We start from the raw sequence: 19,719 nt of genomic DNA, 5'->3' as shown, positions 1-19,719 counted from the left end.
CCGATTAATCCTTGAATCGGTAGCTCAACCGATTAGGTCCGATTCCCAATTTCTGTAACACTGGTTTTAACAAAGAAAAATAATAACAGAGCAGTAGGTAGTTTATTTTAATAAAACTAAGCAGGGGGCTGTAATAAGGCTCTTTAACACTAATATTATATTTATTAAACTACTATTTTGCATTTTATAAAAGTAAAACATAATGATATTGGAATTTCTTAAGTCTAAACCCCAACACAAATCATCTTTTGTGCTAGAGTTTTAGCTTTTTCCAGAAATCAAATCTAAATATAAAAAAGCTACAACTAATTAATGGCTCCTTCCAATCTACAAACAACTTTGAATTCTTTTGTAGTTAGAGGAAGATTTCATAGCCAAAGAAAACCTAAAGAACAAGAATGTAAGAACAAAAATGAATTCTTGCATTAAAATATTAAAATGTGTTTACAAAAGGGGGAGAGAGCATACAAATTAAAACTAGATCTAGACTAGAAAAAGAAGCCTACTAAAAAGAGAAAATCCTAGGTAAGTTGAAACATGATGGGGAGATGTGTATTTATAGGGGGAAATTAGGGTAGAGAGGGGTGTAGGTGTCCCATCTAGATGCTTCCTTGAGAATATTCCCCTGATCTTTTTCTTCCCATCTTTTTCTCCATTTTGCTTTATTCTTTTATTTCTTCAAATATTTGCAATATTCCTGAAAAAAGACAAATAAACAAATAAATAAGTGAGAACAAGCAATAATTAGGTACTTAAAATACGTAAAAATACGCACTTATCAATGACATGTATTAAGGTCTTATAAAGATAGTATAAAGATTTACTTTACTGTAAAAAATGAGACAAAAGAAAAGATCTCAGTAGTTAGAGCATTTGAACAAGTATGCTAGTGAAAATTTGTTGCAGGAGCAGAGTGAGGCTAAGGCTATGCTTAATATTCATCATTAGATCATGGTACACGTGCTTTCTTGGTTTGCGGGTTCAATATATCGGTGTACCAAGCTTATATCGTTCTTCATAATTGTCTTAAGTTTTGTGTAAGTGTTTTTAAACTGAATGGATACCATGAACAAACTCATTATATGTACTTCCTCATTTGATACTTTTATTTTGTGTTCTACTTTTAATTTATTAATATAATGGTTTTGAAGTTATCTAATTAAGAGGACTTTTTATTATAAATAATTAATTAATATAGTAAACATTATGCCAAATCAAGTATTCCGAAGTGGCCGTGAAAAGGTCTTAATATTTTTTTATTAAAATCTACATATACCCGTAGATAAAATTGTATTGAGTTATTATAATCATATGATTATAATTATTTTATGTGTTTTGAATTCACCCTAATAATAGATTTCTTCTTCTTCTTCTTTTTTTGAAAACTAATCACTAGATTTCTTGAAAATTGTTGGTGAGCCAATGTCGTATCATTTAAAAACTTTATTCTTTGAGAAAAGGAAAATATTAATAGTTAGCAATTAGATGACTTTGTATTCACACCATATAAAGGTTCTTGTAGTTCCGAAAAATTATCAAGAGTCTTATATTCTATTCACGTACCTTTGGGTGGATATTGTTATCATGTTTAATAAGACATGGTTAGCTGGTCTAAGATAAAGGGCATGGTAATGCTCGCCACAATGAACACGACATAAAATAGATAAATATAGCAAAACTTGAGCCCATGAGCTCATGCTAGGAGCCCTAAATCTAGTTAAAAACATGCTAAAAGAAGGCACCTCAGCTTTAAAGTTTGCACCTACTGCCTTGACAAAATTAAAAGTTGATGGACTGTATAAGTAAAATTAAAAGAATGGCTGTTGTCTGATATCCTTATGGTTTATTCATCTTTTATTTATATCATTTAGTAAATAATAATATAAGTCAAAGATATAGACCTTCGCATATGGTTAAGTTCTTAGCTATGCGAGTCTTGAGCTTACGTTTGACAGTGGCGAATGGGCGGTCAAAATCTAGTTATATAGCTTTTAGATGTTTTTCAGGAAATTTTTTATTTTATTATTGTTTTGAGAGACAAGGATGATATGCAAGTGATACTTAACTATTTTATTTGGCATTACATACAGCCATGCATAAGGTCTTATGCCTCGATTATATACTTCGGAATTTGTTCAGCGATAATAGGCTTTGCAATATTCCCTGCAGTCTTGCAAATTGTCTACATGAAAAAATGAAAAAGAAAAGTAAACTCTGCAACCGCCAAAAAGAAAAAAAAACTGTTAGGTAGAGAAAGTTTACCTTGTCTAAATAAGGCAACATACAACTTGGTGGTGCGGCATTCATATTCTTTGACAAAAGCTAAGAAGCTAAACATTCAGATTTCTTTTCATCTAATTAGAAACAGACAGCTAGCTAGCTAGCAAAATGATGCTTTTACCATCCTACAAAACTACACGTCAATTTGCTAATTAAGTACATACATTCCTACAAGGTACAGCATTCCTGCAAGGTACATAAATAAACTCATGAATGCATTGACACCGTTACAAACCAACAGCATTTCAATTTCTAGCACAACCGCATTATTTCAACCTATACTCTCCTTGTTTCAACCTACTTCAAGCTAGTATGCATTATTTTTCCGTATAACATTTAACAAATGTACCCTTGTAAAACTAAAATCACAGATTAAGACTTATATTTAAGACCACGTTCTTAAAGAAAGATATGACATGTATTAAGATCTTATAAAAATAGTATTAAAAATTATATTAATGTAAGAAATGAGACAAAAGAAAAGATCTCAGTGGTATTGATCTCTTTTTCATAGGTAAAAATTAGAACTTTGTAAAATTCTTAGTTAAATATAATTTATACATGTTATAAATAATAAGTATGAAGATTAGGTAAAAAAGATTGAACTTCTAGTGAAAATAATGGTGTTGTATATAATTTTAGCCAACATCTTAAAGTTGCGTAGATTGACTATAAACATCTAATCATATTTAACCAATCTATATAATTTGTTATCATATTAAAATAATATATTTAATTGATAATAATTATATATATAATAATATTTAAATTATAGTGAACCAAACTAATATAATTAATACAATCCGAACAAAATCACAGATTAAGACCTATATTTAAGACCAAATTCTTAAAGAAAGATATGACTGATGTGCTTGAAATATTACATTTATTAATCGCAAGCGCACGATCACCGTTTTAATATTTATAATTCGATCCACAGAGATTAAAATTAACTTTCACAAATCCTTTTATTATTAACCTAGGTGAATTAGGAATTTTAAGTTTTGAAAATGGGGGGGTTTTCTTATTAAACTAATTTTGAAAACTAATTTTTATAAAATTAAAGTGCGAGAATAATGTAGTTAACCAAAATTTATTACCAAGATTAACTAACTAAATAAACTAAAATTAGTTAAGCATACTTTACTGACCAGAAAATGAAACAATCATACGGCAAAACACAAAAAAAACAAAAGAAAATGAAAACTTCCAGGAGGTGACTTGATAAGAAGACGACAAAAAGAAAAGAAACAAACTCAAGAAAGCAATACAAACTTACTAAATAAAAGAGCAGCCAAACAACTCAGCATCAAATGACCCTATTAAAACTCAGCATAAATCAAACTCGGCCGAATGAACAGCTACTCGACTTAAACACAGCAAGAATAGACTCGATTTAAGAAGCCAGATTAAACCAACACCCAACAGCAGCATTAACTCAGACACAAAACTATACTAATAAACCTGATAGTAGAATCCAGCAACAAAAACTAACGAAAGAAAGCAAACTTAAGCCAGAATAACTCGACATAAACAAAAGACGCAGCCTCAACAAATCGGAGCAGCAAACACACGACTCGGTGCCAAAACTCGACTACAGGAAGCAATGAAACACTCGACAGACTAGGACAAAGACAGACCACCTGAACTCGGCGACTCAGCTACGACTCATACTCAACAAAACAAGCATTCAACAGGACTCGACGCTGAGCAAAACCAACACAAATAAACGCTGCAAATCGGCAAAATACAATCCAGAAACAGACTGACTACTCAGGCATTTGACTCGGCGAAAACGAAATCGAAAGAAAGCAAACAAAGACGACAACCAACAAGCATAACAGACTAGACTCGATTACTAACAGAAAACGAAAGACTCAGCTAAAGAAGAGGGTCGCAGGTTTTTAATCGAAGAAGAAACAAGAAATAGGAAATGGGTTTCCATGTGGGTTTTGAAAACGAAAGCACAAGTTAAAAGACAGGGGAGGGGGTGAGTTTCTTTTACAAAACAGGGGACAAAAGGGGAGTATATGTGTTTTAACCAGTCTTCTAAAAATCCCCGATTTAACCGATAAATCCCCGATTAATCCTCTGCAAGGTCGACCATCGATCCGATTTTTTAAATCCGATTAATCCTTATATATATTTAATAATCGAAGTATATGTGATAAATTATTAAAATTAAAATACTATATTACTTTAAATATGAATAATTATAGAGTTTATGAATATAGTAAATATATTAGTTACTAAATAGCCAATATAATAATAACTAAATATTAAATGATATTTTAATATTAAAAGAAACCCGATTTTAACTCCGATTAATCCTTCCGATTAGTCCCCGATTTCCGATTAATCCTTGAATCGGTAGCTCAACCGATTAGGTCCGATTCCCGATTTCTGTAACACTGGTTTTAACAAAGAAAAATAATAACAGAGCAGTAGGTAGTTTATTTTAATAAAACTAAGCAGGGGGCTGTAATAAGGCTCTTTAACACTAATATTATATTTATTATACTACTATTTTGCATTTTATAAAAGTAAAACATAATGATATTGGAATTTCTTAAGTCTAAACCCCAACACAAATCATCTTTTGTGCTAGAGTTTTAGCTTTTTCCAGAAATCAAATCTAAATATAAAAAAGCTACAACTAATTAATGGCTCCTTCCAATCTACAAACAACTTTGAATTCTTTTGTAGTTAGAGGAAGATTTCATAGCCAAAGAAAACCTAAAGAACAAGAATGTAAGAACAAAAATGAATTCTTGCATTAAAATATTAAAATGTGTTTACAAAAGGGGGAGAGAGCATACAAATTAAAACTAGATCTAGACTAGAAAAAGAAGCCTACTAAAAAGAGAAAATCCTAGGTAAGTTGAAACATGATGGGGAGATGTGTATTTATAGGGGGAAATTAGGGTAGAGAGGGGTGTAGGTGTCCCATCTAGATGCTTCCTTGAGAATATTCCCCTGATCTTTTTCTTCCCATCTTTTTCTCCATTTTGCTTTATTCTTTTATTTCTTCAAATATTTGCAATATTCCTGAAAAAAGACAAATAAACAAATAAATAAGTGAGAACAAGCAATAATTAGGTACTTAAAATACGTAAAAATACGCACTTATCAATGACATGTATTAAGGTCTTATAAAGATAGTATAAAGATTTACTTTACTGTAAAAAATGAGACAAAAGAAAAGATCTCAGTAGTTAGAGCATTTGAACAAGTATGCTAGTGAAAATTTGTTGCAGGAGCAGAGTGAGGCTAAGGCTATGCTTAATATTCATCATTAGATCATGGTACACGTGCTTTCTTGGTTTGCGGGTTCAATATATCGGTGTACCAAGCTTATATCGTTCTTCATAATTGTCTTAAGTTTTGTGTAAGTGTTTTTAAACTGAATGGATACCATGAACAAACTCATTATATGTACTTCCTCATTTGATACTTTTAGTTTGTGTTCTACTTTTAATTTATTAATATAATGGTTTTGAAGTTATCTAATTAAGAGGACTTTTTATTATAAATAATTAATTAATATAGTAAACATTATGCCAAATCAAGTATTCCGAAGTGGCCGTGAAAAGGTCTTAATATTTTTTTATTAAAATCTACATATACCCGTAGATAAAATTGTATTGAGTTATTATAATCATATGATTATAATTATTTTATGTGTTTTGAATTCACCCTAATAATAGATTTCTTCTTCTTCTTCTTTTTTTGAAAACTAATCACTAGATTTCTTGAAAATTGTTGGTGAGCCAATGTCGTATCATTTAAAAACTTTATTCTTTGAGAAAAGGAAAATATTAATAGTTAGCAATTAGATGACTTTGTATTCACACCATATAAAGGTTCTTGTAGTTCCGAAAGATTATCAAGAGTCTTATATTCTATTCACGTACCTTTGGGTGGATATTGTTATCATGTTTAATAAGACATGGTTAGCTGGTCTAAGATAAAGGGCATGGTAATGCTCGCCACAATGAACACGACATAAAGTAGATAAATATAGCAAAACTTGAGCCCATGAGCTCATGCTAGGAGCCCTAAATCTAGTTAAAAACATGCTAAAAGAAGGCACCTCAGCTTTAAAGTTTGCACCTACTGCCTTGACAAAATTAAAAGTTGATGGACTGTATAAGTAAAATTAAAAGAATGGCTGTTGTCTGATATCCTTATGGTTTATTCATCTTTTATTTATATCATTTAGTAAATAATAATATAAGTCAAAGATATAGACCTTCGCATATGGTTAAGTTCTTAGCTATGCGAGTCTTGAGCTTACGTTTGACAGTGGCGAATGGGCGGTCAAAATCTAGTTATATAGCTTTTAGATGTTTTTCAGGAAATTTTTTATTTTATTATTGTTTTGAGAGACAAGGATGATATGCAAGTGATACTTAACTATTTTATTTGGCATTACATACAGCCATGCATAAGGTCTTATGCCTCGATTATATACTTCGGAATTTGTTCAGCGATAATAGGCTTTGCAATATTCCCTGCAGTCTTGCAAATTGTCTACATGAAAAAATGAAAAAGAAAAGTAAACTCTGCAACCGCCAAAAGGAAAAAAAAACTGTTAGGTAGAGAAAGTTTACCTTGTCTAAATAAGGCAACATACAACTTGGTGGTGCGGCATTCATATTCTTTGACAAAAGCTAAGAAGCTAAACATTCAGATTTCTTTTCATCTAATTAGAAACAGACAGCTAGCTAGCTAGCAAAATGATGCTTTTACCATCCTACAAAACTACACGTCAATTTGCTAATTAAGTACATACATTCCTACAAGGTACAGCATTCCTGCAAGGTACATAAATAAACTCATGAATGCATTGACACCGTTACAAACCAACAGCATTTCAATTTCTAGCACAACCGCATTATTTCAACCTATACTCTCCTTGTTTCAACCTACTTCAAGCTAGTATGCATTATTTTTCCGTATAACATTTAACAAATGTACCCTTGTAAAACTAAAATCACAGATTAAGACTTATATTTAAGACCACGTTCTTAAAGAAAGATATGACATGTATTAAGATCTTATAAAAATAGTATTAAAAATTATATTAATGTAAGAAATGAGACAAAAGAAAAGATCTCAGTGGTATTGATCTCTTTTTCATAGGTAAAAATTAGAACTTTGTAAAATTCTTAGTTAAATATAATTTATACATGTTATAAATAATAAGTATGAAGATTAGGTAAAAAAGATTGAACTTCTAGTGAAAATAATGGTGTTGTATATAATTTTAGCCAACATCTTAAAGTTGCGTAGATTGACTATAAACATCTAATCATATTTAACCAATCTATATAATTTGTTATCATATTAAAATAATATATTTAATTGATAATAATTATATATATAATAATATTTAAATTATAGTGAACCAAACTAATATAATTAATACAATCCGAACAAAATCACAGATTAAGACCTATATTTAAGACCAAATTCTTAAAGAAAGATATGACTGATGTGCTTGAAATATTACATTTATTAATCGCAAGCGCACGATCACCGTTTTAATATTTATAATTCGATCCACAGAGATTAAAATTAACTTTCACAAATCCTTTTATTATTAACCTAGGCGAATTAGGAATTTTAAGTTTTGAAAATGGGGGGGTTTTCTTATTAAACTAATTTTGAAAACTAATTTTTATAAAATTAAAGTGCGAGAATAATGTAGTTAACCAAAATTTATTACCAAGATTAACTAACTAAATAAACTAAAATTAGTTAAGCATACTTTACTGACCAGAAAATGAAACAATCATACGGCAAAACACAAAAAAAAACAAAAGAAAATGAAAACTTCCAGGAGGTGACTTGATAAGAAGACGACAAAAAGAAAAGAAACAAACTCAAGAAAGCAATACAAACTTACTAAATAAAAGAGCAGCCAAACAACTCAGCATCAAATGACCCTATTAAAACTCAGCATAAATCAAACTCGGCCGAATGAACAGCTACTCGACTTAAACACAGCAAGAATAGACTCGATTTAAGAAGCCAGATTAAACCAACACCCAACAGCAGCATTAACTCAGACACAAAACTATACTAATAAACCTGATAGTAGAATCCAGCAACAAAAACTAACGAAAGAAAGCAAACTTAAGCCAGAATAACTCGACATAAACAAAAGACGCAGCCTCAACAAATCGGAGCAGCAAACACACGACTCGGTGCCAAAACTCGACTACAGGAAGCAATGAAACACTCGACAGACTAGGACAAAGACAGACCACCTGAACTCGGCGACTCAGCTACGACTCATACTCAACAAAACAAGCATTCAACAGGACTCGACGCTGAGCAAAACCAACACAAATAAACGCTGCAAATCGGCAAAATACAATCCAGAAACAGACTGACTACTCAGGCATTTGACTCGGCGAAAACGAAATCGAAAGAAAGCAAACAAAGACGACAACCAACAAGCATAACAGACTAGACTCGATTACTAACAGAAAACGAAAGACTCAGCTAAAGAAGAGGGTCGCAGGTTTTTAATCGAAGAAGAAACAAGAAATAGGAAATGGGTTTCCATGTGGGTTTTGAAAACGAAAGCACAAGTTAAAAGACAGGGGAGGGGGTGAGTTTCTTTTACAAAACAGGGGACAAAAGGGGAGTATATGTGTTTTAACCAGTCTTCTAAAAATCCCCGATTTAACCGATAAATCCCCGATTAATCCTCTGCAAGGTCGACCACCGATCCGATTTTTGAAATCCGATTAATCCTTATATATATTTAATAATCGAAGTATATGTGATAAATTATTAAAATTAAAATACTATATTACTTTAAATATGAATAATTATAGAGTTTATGAATATAGTAAATATATTAGTTACTAAATAGCCAATATAATAATAACTAAATATTAAATGATATTTTAATATTAAAAGAAACCCGATTTTAACTCCGATTAATCCTTCCGATTAGTCCCCGATTTCCGATTAATCCTTGAATCGGTAGCTCAACCGATTAGGTCCGATTCCCGATTTCTGTAACACTGGTTTTAACAAAGAAAAATAATAACAGAGCAGTAGGTAGTTTATTTTAATAAAACTAAGCAGGGGGCTGTAATAAGGCTCTTTAACACTAATATTATATTTATTATACTACTATTTTGCATTTTATAAAAGTAAAACATAATGATATTGGAATTTCTTAAGTCTAAACCCCAACACAAATCATCTTTTGTGCTAGAGTTTTAGCTTTTTCCAGAAATCAAATCTAAATATAAAAAAGCTACAACTAATTAATGGCTCCTTCCAATCTACAAACAACTTTGAATTCTTTTGTAGTTAGAGGAAGATTTCATAGCCAAAGAAAACCTAAAGAACAAGAATGTAAGAACAAAAATGAATTCTTGCATTAAAATATTAAAATGTGTTTACAAAAGGGGGAGAGAGCATACAAATTAAAACTAGATCTAGACTAGAAAAAGAAGCCTACTAAAAAGAGAAAATCCTAGGTAAGTTGAAACATGATGGGGAGATGTGTATTTATAGGGGGAAATTAGGGTAGAGAGGGGTGTAGGTGTCCCATCTAGATGCTTCCTTGAGAATATTCCCCTGATCTTTTTCTTCCCATCTTTTTCTCCATTTTGCTTTATTCTTTTATTTCTTCAAATATTTGCAATATTCCTGAAAAAAGACAAATAAACAAATAAATAAGTGAGAACAAGCAATAATTAGGTACTTAAAATACGTAAAAATACGCACTTATCAATGACATGTATTAAGGTCTTATAAAGATAGTATAAAGATTTACTTTACTGTAAAAAATGAGACAAAAGAAAAGATCTCAGTAGTTAGAGCATTTGAACAAGTATGCTAGTGAAAATTTGTTGCAGGAGCAGAGTGAGGCTAAGGCTATGCTTAATATTCATCATTAGATCATGGTACACGTGCTTTCTTGGTTTGCGGGTTCAATATATCGGTGTACCAAGCTTATATCGTTCTTCATAATTGTCTTAAGTTTTGTGTAAGTGTTTTTAAACTGAATGGATACCATGAACAAACTCATTATATGTACTTCCTCATTTGATACTTTTAGTTTGTGTTCTACTTTTAATTTATTAATATAATGGTTTTGAAGTTATCTAATTAAGAGGACTTTTTATTATAAATAATTAATTAATATAGTAAACATTATGCCAAATCAAGTATTCCGAAGTGGCCGTGAAAAGGTCTTAATATTTTTTTATTAAAATCTACATATACCCGTAGATAAAATTGTATTGAGTTATTATAATCATATGATTATAATTATTTTATGTGTTTTGAATTCACCCTAATAATAGATTTCTTCTTCTTCTTCTTTTTTTGAAAACTAATCACTAGATTTCTTGAAAATTGTTGGTGAGCCAATGTCGTATCATTTAAAAACTTTATTCTTTGAGAAAAGGAAAATATTAATAGTTAGCAATTAGATGACTTTGTATTCACACCATATAAAGGTTCTTGTAGTTCCGAAAGATTATCAAGAGTCTTATATTCTTTTCACGTACCTTTGGGTGGATATTGTTATCATGTTTAATAAGACATGGTTAGCTGGTCTAAGATAAAGGGCATGGTAATGCTCGCCACAATGAACACGACATAAAGTAGATAAATATAGCAAAACTTGAGCCCATGAGCTCATGCTAGGAGCCCTAAATCTAGTTAAAAACATGCTAAAAGAAGGCACCTCAGCTTTAAAGTTTGCACCTACCGCCTTGACAAAATTAAAAGTTGATGGACTGTATAAGTAAAATTAAAAGAATGGCTGTTGTCTGATATCCTTATGGTTTATTCATCTTTTATTTATATCATTTAGTAAATAATAATATAAGTCAAAGATATAGACCTTCGCATATGGTTAAGTTCTTAGCTATGCGAGTCTTGAGCTTACGTTTGACAGTGGCGAATGGGCGGTCAAAATCTAGTTATATAGCTTTTAGATGTTTTTCAGGAAATTTTTTATTTTATTATTGTTTTGAGAGACAAGGATGATATGCAAGTGATACTTAACTATTTTATTTGGCATTACATACAGCCATGCATAAGGTCTTATGCCTCGATTATATACTTCGGAATTTGTTCAGCGATAATAGGCTTTGCAATATTCCCTGCAGTCTTGCAAATTGTCTACATGAAAAAATGAAAAAGAAAAGTAAACTCTGCAACCGCCAAAAGGAAAAAAAAACTGTTAGGTAGAGAAAGTTTACCTTGTCTAAATAAGGCAACATACAACTTGGTGGTGCGGCATTCATATTCTTTGACAAAAGCTAAGAAGCTAAACATTCAGATTTCTTTTCATCTAATTAGAAACAGACAGCTAGCTAGCTAGCAAAATGATGCTTTTACCATCCTACAAAACTACACGTCAATTTGCTAATTAAGTACATACATTCCTACAAGGTACAGCATTCCTGCAAGGTACATAAATAAACTCATGAATGCATTGACACCGTTACAAACCAACAGCATTTCAATTTCTAGCACAACCGCATTATTTCAACCTATACTCTCCTTGTTTCAACCTACTTCAAGCTAGTATGCATTATTTTTCCGTATAACATTTAACAAATGTACCCTTGTAAAACTAAAATCACAGATTAAGACTTATATTTAAGACCACGTTCTTAAAGAAAGATATGACATGTATTAAGATCTTATAAAAATAGTATTAAAAATTATATTAATGTAAGAAATGAGACAAAAGAAAAGATCTCAGTGGTATTGATCTCTTTTTCATAGGTAAAAATTAGAACTTTGTAAAATTCTTAGTTAAATATAATTTATACATGTTATAAATAATAAGTATGAAGATTAGGTAAAAAAGATTGAACTTCTAGTGAAAATAATGGTGTTGTATATAATTTTAGCCAACATCTTAAAGTTGCGTAGATTGACTATAAACATCTAATCATATTTAACCAATCTATATAATTTGTTATCATATTAAAATAATATATTTAATTGATAATAATTATATATATAATAATATTTAAATTATAGTGAACCAAACTAATATAATTAATACAATCCGAACAAAATCACAGATTAAGACCTATATTTAAGACCAAATTCTTAAAGAAAGATATGACTGATGTGCTTGAAATATTACATTTATTAATCGCAAGCGCACGATCACCGTTTTAATATTTATAATTCGATCCACAGAGATTAAAATTAACTTTCACAAATCCTTTTATTATTAACCTAGGCGAATTAGGAATTTTAAGTTTTGAAAATGGGGGGGTTTTCTTATTAAACTAATTTTGAAAACTAATTTTTATAAAATTAAAGTGCGAGAATAATGTAGTTAACCAAAATTTATTACCAAGATTAACTAACTAAATAAACTAAAATTAGTTAAGCATACTTTACTGACCAGAAAATGAAACAATCATACGGCAAAACACAAAAAAAAACAAAAGAAAATGAAAACTTCCAGGAGGTGACTTGATAAGAAGACGACAAAAAGAAAAGAAACAAACTCAAGAAAGCAATACAAACTTACTAAATAAAAGAGCAGCCAAACAACTCAGCATCAAATGACCCTATTAAAACTCAGCATAAATCAAACTCGGCCGAATGAACAGCTACTCGACTTAAACACAGCAAGAATAGACTCGATTTAAGAAGCCAGATTAAACCAACACCCAACAGCAGCATTAACTCAGACACAAAACTATACTAATAAACCTGATAGTAGAATCCAGCAACAAAAACTAACGAAAGAAAGCAAACTTAAGCCAGAATAACTCGACATAAACAAAAGACGCAGCCTCAACAAATCGGAGCAGCAAACACACGACTCGGTGCCAAAACTCGACTACAGGAAGCAATGAAACACTCGACAGACTAGGACAAAGACAGACCACCTGAACTCGGCGACTCAGCTACGACTCATACTCAACAAAACAAGCATTCAACAGGACTCGACGCTGAGCAAAACCAACACAAATAAACGCTGCAAATCGGCAAAATACAATCCAGAAACAGACTGACTACTCAGGCATTTGACTCGGCGAAAACGAAATCGAAAGAAAGCAAACAAAGACGACAACCAACAAGCATAACAGACTAGACTCGATTACTAACAGAAAACGAAAGACTCAGCTAAAGAAGAGGGTCGCAGGTTTTTAATCGAAGAAGAAACAAGAAATAGGAAATGGGTTTCCATGTGGGTTTTGAAAACGAAAGCACAAGTTAAAAGACAGGGGAGGGGGTGAGTTTCTTTTACAAAACAGGGGACAAAAGGGGAGTATATGTGTTTTAACCAGTCTTCTAAAAATCCCCGATTTAACCGATAAATCCCCGATTAATCCTCTGCAAGGTCGACCACCGATCCGATTTTTGAAATCCGATTAATCCTTATATATATTTAATAATCGAAGTATATGTGATAAATTATTAAAATTAAAATACTATATTACTTTAAATATGAATAATTATAGAGTTTATGAATATAGTAAATATATTAGTTACTAAATAGCCAATATAATAATAACTAAATATTAAATGATATTTTAATATTAAAAGAAACCCGATTTTAACTCCGATTAATCCTTCCGATTAGTCCCCGATTTCCGATTAATCCTTGAATCGGTAGCTCAACCGATTAGGTCCGATTCCCAATTTCTGTAACACTGGTTTTAACAAAGAAAAATAATAACAGAGCAGTAGGTAGTTTATTTTAATAAAACTAAGCAGGGGGCTGTAATAAGGCTCTTTAACACTAATATTATATTTATTAAACTACTATTTTGCATTTTATAAAAGTAAAACATAATGATATTGGAATTTCTTAAGTCTAAACCCCAACACAAATCATCTTTTGTGCTAGAGTTTTAGCTTTTTCCAGAAATCAAATCTAAATATAAAAAAGCTACAACTAATTAATGGCTCCTTCCAATCTACAAACAACTTTGAATTCTTTTGTAGTTAGAGGAAGATTTCATAGCCAAAGAAAACCTAAAGAACAAGAATGTAAGAACAAAAATGAATTCTTGCATTAAAATATTAAAATGTGTTTACAAAAGGGGGAGAGAGCATACAAATTAAAACTAGATCTAGACTAGAAAAAGAAGCCTACTAAAAAGAGAAAATCCTAGGTAAGTTGAAACATGATGGGGAGATGTGTATTTATAGGGGGAAATTAGGGTAGAGAGGGGTGTAGGTGTCCCATCTAGATGCTTCCTTGAGAATATTCCCCTGATCTTTTTCTTCCCATCTTTTTCTCCATTTTGCTTTATTCTTTTATTTCTTCAAATATTTGCAATATTCCTGAAAAAAGACAAATAAACAAATAAATAAGTGAGAACAAGCAATAATTAGGTACTTAAAATACGTAAAAATACGCACTTATCAATGACATGTATTAAGGTCTTATAAAGATAGTATAAAGATTTACTTTACTGTAAAAAATGAGACAAAAGAAAAGATCTCAGTAGTTAGAGCATTTGAACAAGTATGCTAGTGAAAATTTGTTGCAGGAGCAGAGTGAGGCTAAGGCTATGCTTAATATTCATCATTAGATCATGGTACACGTGCTTTCTTGGTTTGCGGGTTCAATATATCGGTGTACCAAGCTTATATCGTTCTTCATAATTGTCTTAAGTTTTGTGTAAGTGTTTTTAAACTGAATGGATACCATGAACAAACTCATTATATGTACTTCCTCATTTGATACTTTTATTTTGTGTTCTACTTTTAATTTATTAATATAATGGTTTTGAAGTTATCTAATTAAGAGGACTTTTTATTATAAATAATTAATTAATATAGTAAACATTATGCCAAATCAAGTATTCCGAAGTGGCCGTGAAAAGGTCTTAATATTTTTTTATTAAAATCTACATATACCCGTAGATAAAATTGTATTGAGTTATTATAATCATATGATTATAATTATTTTATGTGTTTTGAATTCACCCTAATAATAGATTTCTTCTTCTTCTTCTTTTTTTGAAAACTAATCACTAGATTTCTTGAAAATTGTTGGTGAGCCAATGTCGTATCATTTAAAAACTTTATTCTTTGAGAAAAGGAAAATATTAATAGTTAGCAATTAGATGACTTTGTATTCACACCATATAAAGGTTCTTGTAGTTCCGAAAGATTATCAAGAGTCTTATATTCTTTTCACGTACCTTTGGGTGGATATTGTTATCATGTTTAATAAGACATGGTAAGCTCGTCTAAGATAAAGGGCATGGTAATCCTCGCCACAATGAAGACGACATAAAGTAGATAATTATAGCAAAACTTGAGCCCATGAGCTCATGCTAGGAGCCCTAAATCTAGTTAAAAACATGCTAAAAAAGGCACCTCAGCTTTAAAGTTTGCACCTACTGCCTTGACAAAATTAAAAGTTGATGGACTGTATAAGTAAAATTAAAAGAATGGCTGTTGTCTGATATCCTTATGGTTTATTCATCTTTTATTTATATCATTTAGTAAATAATAATATAAGTCAAAGATATAGACCTTCGCATATGGTTAAGTTCTTAGCTATGCGAGTCTTGAGCTTACGTTTGACAGTGGTGAATGGGGGTCAAAATCTAGTTATATAGCTTTTAGATGTTTTTCAGGAAATTTTTTATTTTATTATTGTTTTGAGAGACAAGGATGATATGCAAGTGATACTTAACTATTTTATTTGGCATTACATACAGCCATGCATAAGGTCTTATGCCTCGATTATATACTTCGGAATTTGTTCAGCGATAATAGGCTTTGCAATATTCCCTGTAGTCTTGCAAATTGTCTACATGAAAAAATGAAAAAGAAAAATAAACTCTGCAACCGCCAAAAGGAAAAAAAAACTGTTAGGTAGAGAAAGTTTACCTTGTCTAAATAAGGCAACATACAACTTGGTGGTGCGGCATTCATATTCTTTGACAAAAGCTAAGAAGCTAAACATTCATATTTCTTTTCATCTAATTAGAAACAGACAGCTAGCTAGCTAGCAAAATGATGCTTTTACCATCCTACACAACTACACGTCAATTTGCTAATTAAGTACATACATTCCTACAAGGTACAGTATTCCTGCAAGGTACATAAATAAACTAATGAATGCATTCACACCGTTACAAACCAACAGCATTTCAATTTCTAGCACAACCCTATTCTTTCAACCTATACTCTCCTTGTTTCAACCTACTTCAAGCTAGTATGCATTATTTTTCCGTATAACATTTAACAAATGTACCCTTCTAAAACTAAAATCACAGATTAAGACTTATATTTAAGACCACGTTCTTAAAGAAAGATATGACATGTATTAAGATCTTATAAAAATAGTATTAAAAATTATATTAATGTAAGAAATGAGACAAAAGAAAAGATCTCAGTGGTATTGATCTCTTTTTCATAGGTAAAAATTAGAACTTTGTAAAATTCTTAGTTAAAGATAATTTATACATGTTATAAATAATAAGTATGAAGATTAGGTAAAAAAGATTGAACTCTAGTGAAAATAATGGTGTTGTATATAATTTTAGCCAACATCTTAAAGTTGCGTAGATTGACTATAAACATCTAATCATATTTAACCAATCTATATAATTTGTTATCATATTAAAATAATATATTTAATTGATAATAATTTAATATATAATAATATTTAAATTATAGTGAACCAAACTAATATAATTAATACAATCCGAACAAAATCACAGATTAAGACCTATATTTAAGACCAAATTCTGAAAGAAAGATATGACATGTATTAAGATCTTATAAAGATAGTATAAAGATTTACTTTACTGTAAAAAATGAGACAAAAGAAAGGATCTCAGTAGTTAGAGCATTTGAACAAGTATGCTAGTGAAAATTTGTTGCAGGAGCAGAGTGAGGCTAAGGCTATGCTAAATATTCATCGTTAGATCATGGTACACGTGCTTTCTTGGTTTGCGAGTTCAATATATGGGTGTACCAAGCTTATATTGTTCTTCATAATTGTCTTAAGTTTTGTGTAAGTGATTTTAAACTGCATGGATACCATGAACAAACTCATTATATGTACTTCCTCATTTGATACTTTTATTTTGTGTTCTACTTTTAATTTATTAATATAATCGTTTTGAAGTTATCTAATTAAGAGGACTTTTTATTATAAATAATTAATTAATATAGTAAACATTATGCCAAATCAAGTATTCCGAAGTGGCCGTGAAAAGGTCTTAAGATTTTTTATTAAAATCTACATATACCCGTAGATAAAATTGTATTGAGTTATTATAATCATATGATTATAATTATTTTATGTGTTTTGAATTCACGCTAATAATAGATTTCTTCTTCTTCTTCTTCTTTTTTTGAAAACTAATCACTAGATTTCTTGAAAATTGTTGGTGAGCCAATGTCATATCATTTAAAAACTTTATTCTTTTAGAAAAGGAAAATATTAATAGTTAGCAATTAGATTAACTTTGTATTCACACCATATAAAGGTTCTTGTAGTTCCGAAAAATTATCAAGAGTCTTATATTCTATTCACGTACCTTTGGGTGGATATTGTTATCATGTTTAATAAGACATGGTAAGCTGGTCTAAGATAAATGGCATGGTAATCCTCGCCACAATGAATACGACATAAAGTAGATAAATATAGCAAAACTTGAGCCCATGCTAGGAGCCCTAAATCTAGTTAAAAACATGCTAAAAGAAGGCACCTCAGCTTTAAAGTTTGCATCTACTGCCTTGACAAAATTAAAAGTTGATGGATTGTATAAGTAAAATTAAAAGAATGGCTGTTGTCTGATATCCTTATGGTTTATTCATCTTTTATTTATATCATTTAGTAAATAATAATATAAGTCAAAGATATAGACCTTCGCATATGGTTAAGTTCTTAGCTATGCGAGTCTTGAGCTTACGTTTGACAGTGGTGAATGGGCTGTCAAAATCTAGTTATATAGCTTTTAGATGTTTTTCGGGAAATTCTTTCTTTTATTATTGTTTTGAGTGACAAGGATGATATGCAAGTGATACTGAACTATTTTATTTGGCATTACATACAGCCATGCATAAGGTCTTATGCCTCGATTATATACTTCGGAATTTGTTCAGCGATAATAGGCTTTGCAATATTCCCTGCAGTCTTGCAAATCATCTACATGAAAAAATGAAAAAGAAAAATAAACTCTGCAACCGCCAAAAGGGAAAAAAAACTGTTAGGTAGAGAAAGTTTACCTTGTCTAAATAAGGCAACATACAATTTGGTGGTGCGGCATTCATATTCTTTGACAAAAGCTAAGAAGCTAAGAAGCTAAACATTCAGATTTCTTTTCATCTAATTAGAAACAGACAACTAGCTAGCTAGCAAAATGATGCTTTTACCATCCTACACAACTACACGTCAATTTGCTAATTAAGTACATACATTCCTACAAGTTACAGTATTCCTGCAAGGTACATAAATAAACTCATGAATGCATTCACACCGTTACAAACCAACAACATTTCAATTTCTAGCACAACCCCATTATTTCAACCTATACTCTCCTTGTTTCAACCTACTTCAAGCTAGTATGCATTATTTTTCCTTATAACATTTAACAAATGTACCCTTCTAAAACTAAAATCACAGATTAAGACTTATATTTAAGACCACGTTCTTAAAGAAAGATATGACATGTATTAAGATCTTATAAAAATAGTATTAAAATTTACATTAATGTAAGAAATGAGACAAAAGAAAAGATCTCAGTAGTATTGATCTCTTTTTCATAGGTAAAAATTAGAACTTTGTAAAATTCTTAGTTAAAGATAATTTATACATGTTATAAATAATAAGTATGAAGATTAGGTAAAAAAGATTGAACTCTAGTGAAAATAATGGTGTTGTATATAATTTTAGCCAACATCTTAAAGTTGCGTAGATTGACTATAAACATTTAATCATATTTAACCAATCTATATAATTTGTTATCATATTAAATTAATATATTTAATGGATAATAATTTAATATATAATAATATTTAAATTATAGTGAACAAAACTAATATAATTAATACAATCCGAACAAAATCACAGATTAAGACCTATATTTAAGACCAAATTCTTAAAGAAAGATATGACATGTATTAAGATCTTATAAAGATAGTATAAAGATTTATTTTACTGTAAAAAATGAGACAAAAGAAAAGATCTCAGTAGTTAGAGCATTTGAACAAGTATGCTAGTGAAAATTTGTTGCAGGAGCAGAGTGAGGCTAAGGCTATGCTAAATATTCATCGTTAGATCATGGTACACGTGCTTTCTTGGTTTGCGAGTTCAATATATCGGTGTACCAAGCTTATATCGTTCTTCATAATTGTCTTAAGTTTTGTGTAAGTGTTTTTAAACTGCATGGATACCATGAACAAACTCATTATATGTACTTCCTCATTTGATACTTTTAT

At 30.4% G+C, this 19,719-nt stretch overlaps 3 long non-coding RNA genes across 3 annotated transcripts; all 3 read right to left on the bottom strand.

The window, feature by feature from the left end:
• Nucleotides 1-424: 424 nt before the first annotated feature.
• On the bottom strand, nucleotides 425-4,296 carry LOC135152933 (uncharacterized). Its single transcript, XR_010292279.1, has 3 exons — nucleotides 2,263-4,296; nucleotides 2,067-2,182; nucleotides 425-697 (listed from the first exon to the last, which is right to left on the bottom strand). It is a non-coding gene; the product is annotated as an uncharacterized LOC135152933 (long non-coding RNA).
• A 759-nt stretch (nucleotides 4,297-5,055) lies between these two features.
• LOC135152931 (uncharacterized) lies at nucleotides 5,056-8,928 on the bottom strand. The gene is made up of 3 exons (XR_010292277.1): nucleotides 6,894-8,928; nucleotides 6,698-6,813; nucleotides 5,056-5,328 (listed from the first exon to the last, which is right to left on the bottom strand). It is a non-coding gene; the product is annotated as an uncharacterized LOC135152931 (long non-coding RNA).
• A 759-nt stretch (nucleotides 8,929-9,687) lies between these two features.
• LOC135152932 (uncharacterized) lies at nucleotides 9,688-13,560 on the bottom strand. The gene is made up of 3 exons (XR_010292278.1): nucleotides 11,526-13,560; nucleotides 11,330-11,445; nucleotides 9,688-9,960 (listed from the first exon to the last, which is right to left on the bottom strand). It is a non-coding gene; the product is annotated as an uncharacterized LOC135152932 (long non-coding RNA).
• Nucleotides 13,561-19,719: the final 6,159 nt, after the last annotated feature.

The sequence above is a fragment of the Daucus carota genome, chromosome 5, assembly GCF_001625215.2.
Source record: "Daucus carota subsp. sativus chromosome 5, DH1 v3.0, whole genome shotgun sequence".
NCBI lineage: Eukaryota > Viridiplantae > Streptophyta > Magnoliopsida > Apiales > Apiaceae > Daucus > Daucus carota.
The sequence above is the reverse complement of the archived record's forward strand: the minus strand, read 5'-3'. Positions and strand labels throughout refer to the sequence as shown.